Genomic DNA, 13295 nt, shown 5'->3' with positions numbered 1-13295 from the left:
GAGCCCAGTATGGCCCCAGCCTCAGCCCACCCTGCCCCGCATGCAGATCTGGAGGCACGTGCCCCAGCCCTACAACTTACTTACCAGTCAGACCCTGCTGCTCTCCACATGGCCAGGCTGCACTTCTGACTGCCCACACACACGCAGAGTTCTGTGTACCCCCTACAACCCTTTTAAGTACCCCTAGGGGTATGCAATCCCCCTGGTTGACAACTACTGATCTAACCTAAACTTCCCTTGCTGCAACTTGAGATCATTGCTCTTTGTTTTGTCATCTGCCACCATTGAGAACAGTCGAATTCTATCCTCTTTTGAACCCCTCTTCAGGTAGCTGAAGGCTACTATTAAAGCCCCTCTCAGTCCTCTTCTCTAGATCCCTTCTATGGTGAGTCCTGTGTCCCACTCCCCCTGCCCTCCTGTTTGTTTTTCAGCTAACCAAACCAGCCTCCCCCAACCCTTTGTGTATGTGTCTCCCCTCTCCTGGCTCCAGCCCTTGGGTCCACTTTCAAGGGGCTCTCAACTGAGTCTACTTTCAGTGGTGCACAGAGGCACCTGCACCAGGAGTGCCCCCGAGGCCAACAGGGAGCATCACAGGTCCCCACTGGAGAGGGGGGTGCCCTCACCACTGGCACCTCTGGCACCCTAGCTGCAGCACCCATTCCCCTCACAAGCTCAGGAGACCCTGCGCCTCAGCCACCAGTGGGATTCCAGGGTGATAGTGGGGAACAGACAGAAGAGGGGAGGGGAGGGAGCGGGATGCTCCTACCCCTGACCCCATCCCCACTGCAACCATCCCACCTCACCCCCCTTTCCTCCTCCCCCCAATCCCATGCCTCCCCATTGCCCTAAAGCTGATCCACCCAAGGATGACCCCATGGCTGAATGGGTGCTGGTCCCCTTTGGGCAGCGCTCCATTGCCAAAGCAAAGCAGAAGGCCCAGGTGCAGCTCAGACACTCCAATATGGAAGAAGTCCCCCTCCAGCCCACCAAGAGGAGGGCAGAACTGAAAAAAATCCCTATCACCCCCTGAGCTGCACCAGACACCCCACCCCCACAGAAAATTAAGAGCTGACTCCATGGAGGAGGATGTGGGACAGCCATGCCATCTTGGAGAGGAACCCTTGGAGGAGACCCCCTACTCTGCCACCATGACTTGCCTCCCAACACTGTAAGCACCAGGACAGTGGCTTTGGCCACCCCTGGGTTGGGTCTGGCAGTAGGCCCCTTCCCCCTCTGAACCTCTGGGGAAGGTGGGAGCTCTGGGGCTCACCCTGGTGAACCCTGATGGAGAAGATCCCCTTCCCTAAGACAGGGTGCAGCTCACTTGGGACCAATGAGGGGACTTCCACCGCATCCTTAACATCACGAGGGTGCTGGTGGGGGAAGACAAGGGGCTGAAACAGTGCAATGCTGGGAACACGTGGGCCCATACCTTCCAAGATAGCCTGTCTATGGGAGAGTGTCAGGACTGCTACTAGGCTCTGGGCCTGGCATTGCTGCTTATGAGGCCTCTGCTGAGTCTGCTGATGCCCCCCAGCAATGAGGTCACTCAGCATCATGACCCTCAATGTCTGTGGCTCCAGGATGGGTCTCCACAGGTGCCAGGCACTCTCTTTCCTTTGGGAGCGGGGGTCCTCTGTGCTTTTCCTGCAGGAGATCCACATGATTCCAGCCACTGAAATCAGCTGGCAACTGGAGTGGGGAGACAGGGTGTATTTCAGCCACCTGACAGAGACATTATGTGGGGTGGCTATCCTGTCCTCCCCAAGCCTGCAGCCAGAAATTCTCTGGGACACTGAGGTGGTGCCGGGCTATCTGCTTCATCTCAGAGACTTGTTCTAAACCTGCTGAACATCTATGCCTTGTGCACAACTTGGAGATGGCCTGGTTCTACCAGCAGGTGGCTGCCTGCCTTGGTACCCTCAACCTTCACAAGTGCTTGGTTCTTGATGGGGTGTTTAATGTCACCCTCAAGGTGCAGGACTGCAAAAGCAAGGAGTAGAGCCAGGCTGCTTCCAACATCCTCAGGGGGGTTCTCCCGCCATGCCCTGGTGGATGTTTGGTGCACCTGCCACCCTCATGACACTGTGACCTTCACCTTTGTGAGAGTGAAGGAGGATCAGGCATGTCACTCCTGGTTGGACCAAATTTACATCTCAGTGCTGAACACCGCCCAAGTCCATACCTCTGGCATTAGGCCAGCCCTCTTCAGCAACCACCATCTTGTCTATGCTTGGGTCACACTGCAGTCCAGGTGTTTGGGGTTGGCTTACTGCACTTTAACAATAGCCTGCTAGAGGTTGTGGACTTTGTGGCAGCCTTCCAGGAGTTCTGGCTGGTTTGGCATGAGCAGTAGCTGGCTTTCCCCTTGGCTAGAAGATGGTGGGACGTGAGGAAGGTGTATGTCCCTTTCTTTTGCCACAGATACACCTGGGGGCACAGCTGGCAGAGGGAGGCAGCCAGAAACCAGTTCGAGAGGAAGGTGCCCGTATTGGAACGGTACTTGTCCACTGACCCAGGCAACCCGTCCCTCTGTGGAAAATGTCGGGAGAAGCAGTAGAAGATCCAAGCTGTGGATAACTGCCATGCCCATGGTGCATTTGTCTGCTCACAGATCCAGCTCCTCCAGGAGATGGACTGCAGCCCCCGCTTTATATCCTGAAGAGGAAGGGTGCCAAGAAGTACATTGCCTGTATCTTGGTGGATAATGAAATCCCCCTCATGGATCCTGGTGAGCTGCAAGAAAGGGTGAGGATTTCTATCCAGAGCTCTTCTCACTGAACCCAATCAACACCAGTACCCACCAGGTCCTGCAGGAGGGACTGCCACAGTTCAGTGTGGGTCACTGGGACCAGCTGGAGGCTCCTCTCACCCTGGCTGAGCTGTCAGGCACCCTCTGTCTGATGCCCACCAACAAAGTGCCAGGCATCGATGGGCTGACTTCAGAGTTCTTCTATGCCTTTTGGGATGTCCTTGGCCCAGACCTTGCTGTAGTCTGGGCCGAGTCCAAAGGGAATAGGGAGCTCCCCCTGTCAAGCAGGAGGGCTGTGCTGACCCTCTTGCCCAAGCAGGGAGATCCCCATGACTTGAGGAACTGGTGTCCTTCCCTCCTTTGCATGGACTATAAGGTGATAGTGAAGGCTAGCACAGGCACCTGAAGTCTGTGCTAGCAGACATGATCCACCCCAACTAGATATACATGGTGCTTGGGAGGACCATCTTCAATAATTTGTACCAGGTCTGGGACCTCCTTGACTTCACATGCTGGGTGGGCTTGTCATTCACCCTCCTGTTCCTCAGCATTTGAAAGGGTGTATTATGGGTACCTCACAGGTGTGCTGAGGTGTTTGGCTTCAGTCTCTGTCTTGTGCGGTTTCTCCAGGTGTTGTATGTGTGGTCAAGCTCAACTGGATGCTGATGGAGCCCATCACATTCAGGCAGGGAGGGTGTCAAGGCTTCCCGCAGTCAGGCCTGCTCTATGCCATCACTCTTGAGCCTTTCCTGTGCCTTCTGTGCAGGCAAATGGCAGGACTGGTGCTCTAAAAGCTAGCTGCTAGACTGGCTCTGTCAGACACTGCTGCCCATACCCCCGGAGCTCTTATCCAGCTCCAGTGATGAGTGCTAGGGGTCTTCTGGCCTGGACAACACTGGGTCTATGTAGGAGTCCTAAGCCTCCTCTTGTGGGAGGACAAGCAGGGCCTGGTCTGCCTCTACAGCCAGGTCCACATCTTCAACCTGCAGTCCCTGCAGAGACTCCTGTACAGTGTTGGTAGCAATGCACCATGGAGCCATGGTCTCCACCTCCAGGTCCCCAGACATGGTCACACAGGGCACTGACCTCTTCACTGAGCCCCTACTGAAAAACCCACAGCTGGTGGTGCCAGCAATGGAGGTGCCCTGTATGCACTGCCTGGAGGATGGTCCTGGCCAACATCATTGATATCAGTGATCTTCTGGACTATGCCAGGCAGGGGTAGACAGATCCTGCTGTGCCAGCCCAGTGCATGGAGCTGCCCATGCTGCATGTGCCCTGCCTCCTACTCCAAGAGGTCAAGACCACCCAGCCGGATACTACTGTTGACTACATCAGCCAGGTCCTGCATGAGGGCAGTCTTGTGGGGGAGCACCTACAAAGGCTAAATACCTACAAGTCAGCAGGACCAGATGAACTACATCCAAGGGTCCTAAAAGAACTGGCAAATGTCATTGCGCAACTGATGGCAAAATTATTTGAAGACTCGTGGCACTCAGGAGAGGTCCCAGAAGATTGGAAGAAGGCCAGCATGGTGCCTATTTTTAAGAAAGGGAGAAAGGAGGACCTGGGAAATTACAGGCCAATGAGTTTGACCTCAATCCCTGGTAAAATCCTGGAGAAAATTATCAAATAATTCATTACAGACAGACTAGCAGAAGGCAGTATTCTGAAGAATAGCCAACATGGCTTTGTTATGGACACATCATGCCAAACTAACCTCATTTCCTTCTACAATCAGGTTATTCACCACCTGGATGGGGGAAATGAGGTTGATGTCATATTCCTGGACTTCAAAAAAACCTTTGACCTGGTCTCCCACAAAGTCCTCATGAAAAAATTGGGGAAAAGGGGCCTCAACTACTTTATGGTCTGGTGGCTAGGTAACTGGCTTTGTGGTAGGACCCAGAGAGTATTGATTGACAGAACTGAGTCATGATGGCAGAGGGTGACCAGTGGCATGCCTCAGGGCTCAGTACTTGGACCAGTGGTATTCAACATGTTCATCAACCACTTGGATTCAGGTATTAAAAGTGAACTAGCAAAGTTCGCTGATGACACCACACTATGGGGGAGTGTGGTCATGCTCAAAGACAGGCTAGCAATACAGGCCGACCTAGACAGGCTCATGAGGTGGGCAGACAGACTAGCACCACCAGATGTTGTTTAATATGGAGAAATGTAAAGTGCTCCACTTTAGGAGGAATAATCCACAATACACAGGCTCAGCAGTGCTATGCTTGCTAGCACCACATCTGAACAAGACCTGGATGTGGTGATCGACAACAAAATGAACATGAGCCACCATGGGTGACTGGTGCCACCTTAGTCAGGGGGGGCACATGCCCCCCCTGGTGACATGTCAGCAACTGGGTGGGGAGTCCCCCCACAGCTGATCTCGCCAACCAGGAGTGGCTGTGATGCTTCACCCGGCACTCCCACTCCCCAGCTGGCACTCATGGGGGGGGCACCGGTGTTCCCACCTGCTCCCCCCACATACCCTAAGCAGGGAGTGCAGCCTGCTAGGGGATGCACCAGTGCTCTCAGGGGTGCACCTGCAGCCCCTACATGTTGCCACTGTGAGCCACCAATGCAATGTCATAGATGGCAGAGCTAATCAAACACTGGCATGCATATACTGACGCATCTTGAGCAAGGCTCAGGATGTCATGCTCCCTCTCTACTCAGCCTTGGTGAGACTGCAGCTGGAGTTCTGCGTCCAGTTCTGGGTGCCGCGCTTCAGGAAGGATGTAGAGAAGCTTGAGGGAGTTCAAAGGAGGGCCATGCACATGGTTAGAGGCCTAGAGACCAGGTCATATGAGGAGAGGCTGAAAGACTTGGGACTGTTCAGCCCAGAGAAGAAAAGACTCAGAAGGGACTTGGTGGCAGCCTATAAGTATACCAAGGGCATACATCAGGGCCTGGGGGAGCATCTGTTCACCAAGGCCCCCCAGGGGAAGACAAGAAATAATGGAAACAAGCTGATTGATCACTTCTAGAGATATATATATCAAATTAATACAGATTCCAATAAAGTTACATTTATTTTTCCTTTAATCTTAAACTGAATAATGTAGCCCTAGGCCCTTAGCATACTATTAATGCTTCTAGTTTATTTTTACCTGAAAAAAATGTGGTGCATTACATACGATGATACATCAAACCATCTGCAGCCCCTTTTCGAAATTCCAGATTCACTCATGGGTACCATACATTGCAATAGTGTTCTTTGCCTGTCTTCTGGTACCTAAACCAATATATATTCACCTGTATTTTGCATAGGCTATATTATAGTTTATTGACAAATGAGTGAAATAAAATGTACGTGTACATTATTAGGTTATTATGACATCACAGGAATTTTGAGAGTGAAGCTTGCATGGATTGTACTAAGATGTTCTCACAGGTGCCCTGTGTTCATTGCATGTGATCAATGACCCAAAATGTAGACAAAAGTAAATTATACCCTTCACAGAGCAAGATTTGTAGGTATGTAATTTATTATCTAGACTAAACATTTATTGTTCACCCTTTTTAATCTGATGATATCTGTCACCTCTTTTCAGAAAAGAGGTAGCTTTAGTTTTCATTAACTAAATCTAGGTCTATTATCCTTTTCATGCCTCTGACATTTTCAGATATCAAATTATTGACTATTATCCATATCCTTAGTTCAACCTAGCTAAGAAAAACGTTATTTTCTCTTTTCGTAACAGATGCTAAATAGGTTTGGCAGCAAGGCAGGTGTTAATGGAGGTTGCCACCTGACTCTTAGGGCACTTACACAAGTTACATTTTTCACATGATTGGGCCCCTAAAAGCACTCTACAGTCATGCCATGACACATGCACAACTGCAGAACACTTTTAAAGTGGCAGATCACATGAAAAAAATAACCCTCCTCAAATGAGGTATTAGATGAAGGTGCTCTGCATTAGAGTGGGAAGCAGGAGACCAGGGTCTTTCCCTGGTTCTGCCACTGATCTCCTGTGCGTGACTTTGGGCAAATTACTTTTCCACTTCATGAATCTGTTTCTCTCTTACTGTTTGTCCTGTCTATTTAGTGCAATGAAGTTCCAGTTTCAGGTTGGGTCTTTAGGTGCTACTGTAATAAGATTGTTCTCTTCCCTTTAAAATGATTTTTCCAGAACCAGCAGACATGATTTTTTATCTTGTTTTAATTCTAAACTAAACCTATTTTCTCCTCTATGATTATTATAAAATAGACATTAAGACTTCCTTAGCAGAAGTGACAACAACTGCTGTAGTTTAGATTCAGTAGACTCCTATTTCAGTGATATTTTCAGAAACGTTTTCCTTTGGATTATGTTTTTCATACTTCCTGGCCGACCAATTTATTTTTTAAAAGAATGAGCAGAAATGTGAAAGGCAGAGCTGGGAGAAGAGCTCCAGTAGACCTTGTTAGACCCTAGCAGGTTAGGAAGAGATTAGCACGTCTTTAAGGTAGCCTAAGTAGCAGTGAGGTAGAGTAGAGCTAAGATTATTATATTTTTAAAATAGGAACATCAATTTTTAGGATCTCCAAATTAATATGAAATCAGGAATTTCTGCAGACGCAATGCTGCAGTTGCTTACAGATGATATGACTATCTGAAACTGTGCTTTATAACCATACAGAGTTGCCAGAGGATTTCTGTTTCAGGTGAAGAGAGAAATGAGGGTACTGAAGGACCAAAGGTACCCATCTGTTTCTAACCAACCTTCTTAGAAGGGCCAGAGCAGGGGTTTTGTTCTAATAAGGATGAGTCACCTTTGTGTTCGTATTATAGTGTTGTCATCTGACCTGTTATAATAGGCTTCGGTCTTGAATAATGGTCGGCATAAAGCATGTTCAGTACCCAATTAAGGTAAAAGAGAACTACAGAAATAATTTCTCATTCATATAGCAGTAGTTTTTTAATAAAGGGTCTCTATGCTTACTGTAACAACCTTCAAGGAACCTGCAGTCTGAAGTAGGATTTATAGGAAGGACAATCTTGACAGTGACACCAGTAAGCTTCCAGGAAACTCCAGTCCAGATAGAGTCCTTTTAATATTGCAGAGTCCTCTGTGCATGAAAAAATTATAAACAAAACCAGTGGTTTCAAGTGAAAACCAGGAAATTTAGGGATCCTAAAATAAGTCATATTAAAAAGCAGGATTGTGCCAATAAAACTGGAACGTGGCCTCTAGAGGTAGAGCTAACCTACCAAAGGGGAAGATCCAAAATGACTATATCTTGGAGACTCTCTCCAAGCAGCCTGTTAGAAGGCACAGCCTGCTCTCCCCTGTACACTTAGCTGTTCCTTAGCCTTGAGTAGGAGAAGGGAAGGCCAAGACCTGTCCTTATCTCTTCCCCTCCTATGTTTATGAAATGCTAAGGTTGCAAGTGAGGCATTAAAAAAAAAAAAAAAAAAAAAAACCAAACAGTTTTAACAATAAGGTAAATATCTTTTTCTTGCTCACACTATATATGGTGAGCAACCTGGATTATGATGTACATATAAGAGGTCTAGTTAGATGCCTAATGAATCCGTTTGTGCCTGACAAGCCCAATTTGAGAGCATCACAGCTTGTTACAAGTTTTGCAGATCCCTATGTAGTCTGAGTTGGAGTCACAGTTTACAGCATGCTGCTTTCTTCTTTCTTGCTTTGCTTCCATCCTCTGGATCAAAGCTTCTTCATGTTGAGCTGTACCCAGTACCAGATGTTCCCTCTAGGTCAGGGGCAGGCAATTATCTTGGGTGGAGGGCTGCTTACCAAGTTTTGGCAAGCCATTGAGGGCCACAGGGGTAGCCCCACCCCTTGACAGGTGCCCCACCCCCTGTTTGCCATCTTGGGACTGGAAGTCCCACCTCCTAACCCCTGACCTTTGCCACCAGAACTCCCTCCCCTTGCACCCCCAGGTACTCCTTTCAACAAGAGTTTGCCATCTTGGAACCAGGAAAATACCAAGTTTCATTCTAAAAATAAAAAAATCTACTTCAACATTCATTAATTTCATTTAAAAAAAATGTTTTGTCCTGATTTATATGCATGTATGGTGTACAGAGGTGATTGCATAATAACTTAAAATGAAGTCTTATTCTTGTATATTGTAGAGAGGTGTGTGTGGGGGGGGGTTGTGTGTGGATAGGTATGGGGGTGAGGGTATGTGGTGTGGGTGGGTATGAGGCTTGTGGGGGGCTGTGAATGTGTGGAGGGGGAGGATTTGCTCACAGCCTCCCTTCAGCAGGCAGAGCCATCCCCACTCCCCAGCACTTCTCCAAGCCCAGGCTTATGCTCCTGCCGCTCCTGGACCTGGGGCACCGGTACAGTCCCTTGCTCCCACTTGCAGCCATTTCCCCCTCCATCTGCCACCACTGCCCTTCTGCAGCTTCCCCATCCCCCCCAGTCACTGCTCCAGCACCACATCCCAGCTGCATGGCCAAGACTGCAGGATGCAGCATGGCCAAGACTGCAGGATGCAGCAGGAGCCAGACCAGCCAGCTAGCACCACATGGAGCCAGCCAAGAATCACAGAGGCCAGGGCAGCTCCTGTTGCATTCTGTGGCCCAGTGCTGTAGCTGGGAAGCATGTGGTGCCAGAGTGGCAGGTGGGGCTGGAGGGGAGTGGTGGCAGCAGTGGGCAAATGGTTACAGCAGGTTAGGGCAAGTGGGGGTGAACAGGTGTACAGAGCACAGCAACATGTCGGTGCACTGGGGCCAGCGCTGGCAGGGCCCAGAGTGGGGTGTCAGGAGCACAGAATGGGGCCAGCAGGGGCTCTATGGAGCCATGCCAGGCTGCGCCAGCAGGGAGAGGGGGAGCTGGCCTAGCTTCAGAGCCCCTGCTAGCCCAGGCCCCATGCTCCAGCTGCCCCACTCTAGGCCCGTGCTGGCCCTAGCTCTGGCACACTAGCATGAACCCCATGTTGCCACCCAGCTGTTGCTGTGCTCTGTACACCTGCTTGCTGCCCCTTCCCATCCACCTGCTACTGCTTTCACCCCTTCCCTGCCTGTGGCTGCTGCAGCTCCTCTCTAACCCCGTGTTGGCCACTCCAGCACCACATGGTTCCTGGCTGCAGCACTGGGACTGCAGCAGCTGGCTCAGCATTACCCTGAGGACTGGGACAATTGTCCATGGTCCTCCCCTGCCTCCCCCCCACCTTTTATCTGAATTTCCTCGCAGTGCAGGGAGGCATGAACAGCCCCAGTCTTGAGCCAGAACCCTCTGCTAGACAGAGCCAGGCAGGCCTTGCTTCTGCAGCCACTTCACCCCGCTTTTACTTGTTTTAGAATTGTACCCACTAGCTCCTGAGACTGTCATCCTGACTTGCACTGGCAGATAGGATAATGGAGTCACTGAAAGTAGTTGCCTTTAGTGATAGATCTGATCTTAGATCAGATATTTCAAACAACAGTAAGATACTATGGCCCAACTATACAAGGTGCCAAGAACCTCTTGAATAATACTGAGCTCACTGACAATCAAGGATGTGTGCGCCATCAGGAAGCACCTAGTGCATTGCAGGAACAAGCTCTAATATAGGTCATTAAAAATTTGACAGATACTCAGTCAATAGCAGTTGCTCAGAATAGACAAGTTTCCTGCCTTTAGTACATATTGGATTAATCCAGTACTCGACACTAATGAAAATTTACTTTGATCAGATTCCTAGTTTCCATCTTCTAAACTACTAGATCTCATTGCTTCCGATTTCTTGGTAATGACCATAGCAAATTCATTTAGTATTTGGTTACTTTGTAATTGCATGGTTTTTAATTAGTTAATGAAGGCTGTACAGGTATCAGCACTAAGGCAGGACTTTTTAGGCAGGACCATCTTTGCTCCCCAACTGCTAGCAATTAACATATGTTGAAAGAGGCAGGCAGATCATAATAAAACTGAAGAAATAAGATGATTTTTATCTTTAAGAAAAAAAACATGTTTTTTATGCAGGTTCTGATTAACTTACTGTAATGTATAAAGAGAGAGAAAGACAGAAGCTCATCAGTGATGCTCAGTATGCAAGGGAAATACAGCACAAGATGGATTCAGAGTATCAGGTATGCCCAGAAAGCAATAAACTGGTCAGTTACTTGAGTTATGTTCAGTCTTATGTAACATTGGCAAATGCTTAAACATCTGAGTGCAGTTGTTCTAAGCTGTTTATTTCTAATAGGACATTTGTATTTTGTTACATGATAGTCCATTATTCCACTAGTGCAGGTGGAAATTAATAAATGACCAGTGAGGACACAATACTTCCCAATTTGCTTTTGAAGTCCTTTTCCATTTAAAGGAAAGCAGTTTAGTAGAATTGTAGTGGACCACTGGGATTACCCTAGTGGACTATATGTTGTGCACTCTTCATCTACCTCACATATGTAAAATTTAGTTGTTTGCTTTAGGTAGGCTGTTTGCCAAAATGGGGCCAAAGGACTCAGAGTGAGATCCAAATCAAAATTTGTGCCTGCCTTAGGCATCACAGTACCTAAAATATGGGCAGCTTGCCCCAGAAGGGTCCTTCAGCACAACAGAATCAGGCACCTAGGATCCCTACAAGTGAGTGGGGAGATCTAGGCTCCTCCCAAAGGTGCAAAAAAGGTGCCCACAGTGAGCCAATGGGAAATGCTAGGCCCAAGGTATATCTAAAGTCCTGCTCCCCTGTGGAGTTTGCTTGTCTCAGGTGTACAGAAATAGGCACCTCTGTCACTCAATACCAGAGCATCTAAATGGGTGGGACATATCTGAAACACGACATCTACCTAAAAACAGCATTAAGCACAGCACCTCTTATCCTCTCTAGAATGGGGTTGTAATAGTTGATGATGGTTCTACCCACCTTTCGCCCATTAGCCATTTGGTTAAATCATTTGACCCACCAAGTGTGCAATTTGAAGTTTATATTCTAGCCCCTTCACAGCCTTATGAGAATCAAGCTCATTTCTCACTTTCCAAGCAGCTCTTAGAATGTTTGTACTCAAGAACTTAACCAAAATTAGTGCTGAAAATTACAAAAATACATAAAATGTATAGGCATATACTATATTTACCTGAATCCAAGATGACTTCAAAATTAAGATGAAGTCTTAATAATTAGATCTATATATGGAAAGTTATAAATGTGTTAACATTTTCCATGTATAGAATCCAATTATTACAGGATTGTCTTAAATTTGTGGCAGGGAAAGCAGTAGTAGGAAGGTAAGAAGCTGGGAAAGCAACTCCTGTGCTACTAGCTTCTCCCAGAAAACTGCATCTTTTGGCACATGTCCTCCTTGCCACTTACCTTCCCACCCAATGCCTGTCCTCCACAGCCACTTGATTTCACCCTTGTGCCTGCTCCCTCTTCCACTTACCTGATGCGGCAGCTCTAGCTCAGGCCTGGGGCTCAAAGCACAGTGCCATTGGCCCAGGCCAGCAGCAGTAGAAATGGCAGCTCCAGGCCTGGCTGCTTTTCTGGCCCTGGGTCAGGGCCAGAGCCATAGTAGCTCCCCTACTGTGGCATTACCTCTGGTGCAGGATGGGGAGTATGCGGTGTCCTCTGCACACTACCCACTCCACACAGCAAGATCTCCCATGTGTACTCTGCCAGCATTCCACAATCTGCCCTGTACTTCCCTCACCCTACATTGCGATTCCCCCAGGCTTCCCCACTTTACCACACAAATTCTTCCATGCACTCCCCAGCACTGCACAATCTCCCATGTTTTACACAGTACTGGAGAAATCTCCTCCATGCTCCCCCCCCAGCACTGCATGATCTACCCTGCACTCCTCCTCAGTACTGGTGAATGAAGGAGAAAGATACCTTGCTTTGGATTTAAATAAAATATGATACTATAACAATCCTCAGTGTACTCATGGTTAAACTGCTTGTCACATTGTGGCTTTGTGAGGTACCACACTTCCAATAATGCATGGTTTAGAATGGCCAATGTGTGCTTGAAGCAGGCTAGGAGAGCCAAAGCAATATTTCTTTTTAAGATACCTTGCAGTTCCCTAATCCTTGGCTGGCAGGCACTAGCCCCAGGTCCTGACACACAATTCCACAAGTCATTCTGGCAGCTGGGGATCAGCAGAGTTAAAAAGCGGTCTGGTTATTTATCCCAGTCATGCCACATGTTCTAAAGGTTGGGGGTGGTACATGTAAGAACCCAAATGTGCCAATCCTGTGCTATTAGGGATTCCTTTTTATCTGAGGAAATCCTCAGGCAACTGGTTTCTTTGATGCTGTGGCTATTCCATCCTGGTAGATCAGTGCAGTGACAAAAACATTCTGGGTTCAGAGGATTTGGCTGTGGAATCAGATTAATCAGTCTGACTATTCTGCAGGCACATTGCAAGACCTACCTACTTGAAGAAAAAACACTTCCACAATTTTCCAGCAGGGTGGTAAATAAAAAACAAGCAAACAAAAACATTGCTCCCCAGGAGAAGCCTCTGTATCAAAATGAGGGGAGAAGAGTAAGAAACTCCATAAAATCCATTGGGCACCTGACTATGCAGGTTTCAGTGCACTTTGATTCTGTGATGGGCTCTCTCTCTCTCTCTCTCTCCC

The 13295-nt window shown here is 48.2% G+C and overlaps 1 long non-coding RNA gene across 1 annotated transcript in view; it reads left to right on the top strand.

Annotated features, from left to right (window-relative positions):
• Positions 1 to 13295, top strand: part of LOC109301792 — a 27251-nt gene that overhangs the window by 13505 nt on the left and 451 nt on the right. The window contains exon 2 of the long non-coding RNA XR_002098629.1: positions 10691 to 10797. This is a non-coding gene — a long non-coding RNA (uncharacterized LOC109301792). The remainder of the gene's footprint in view (positions 1 to 10690; positions 10798 to 13295) is intronic.

Source organism: Gavialis gangeticus, unplaced genomic scaffold, assembly GCF_001723915.1.
Source record: "Gavialis gangeticus isolate Ggan-Ray unplaced genomic scaffold, GavGan_comp1, whole genome shotgun sequence".
NCBI classification, from domain to species: domain Eukaryota; kingdom Metazoa; phylum Chordata; order Crocodylia; family Gavialidae; genus Gavialis; species Gavialis gangeticus.
The sequence above is the reverse complement of the archived record's forward strand: the minus strand, read 5'-3'. Positions and strand labels throughout refer to the sequence as shown.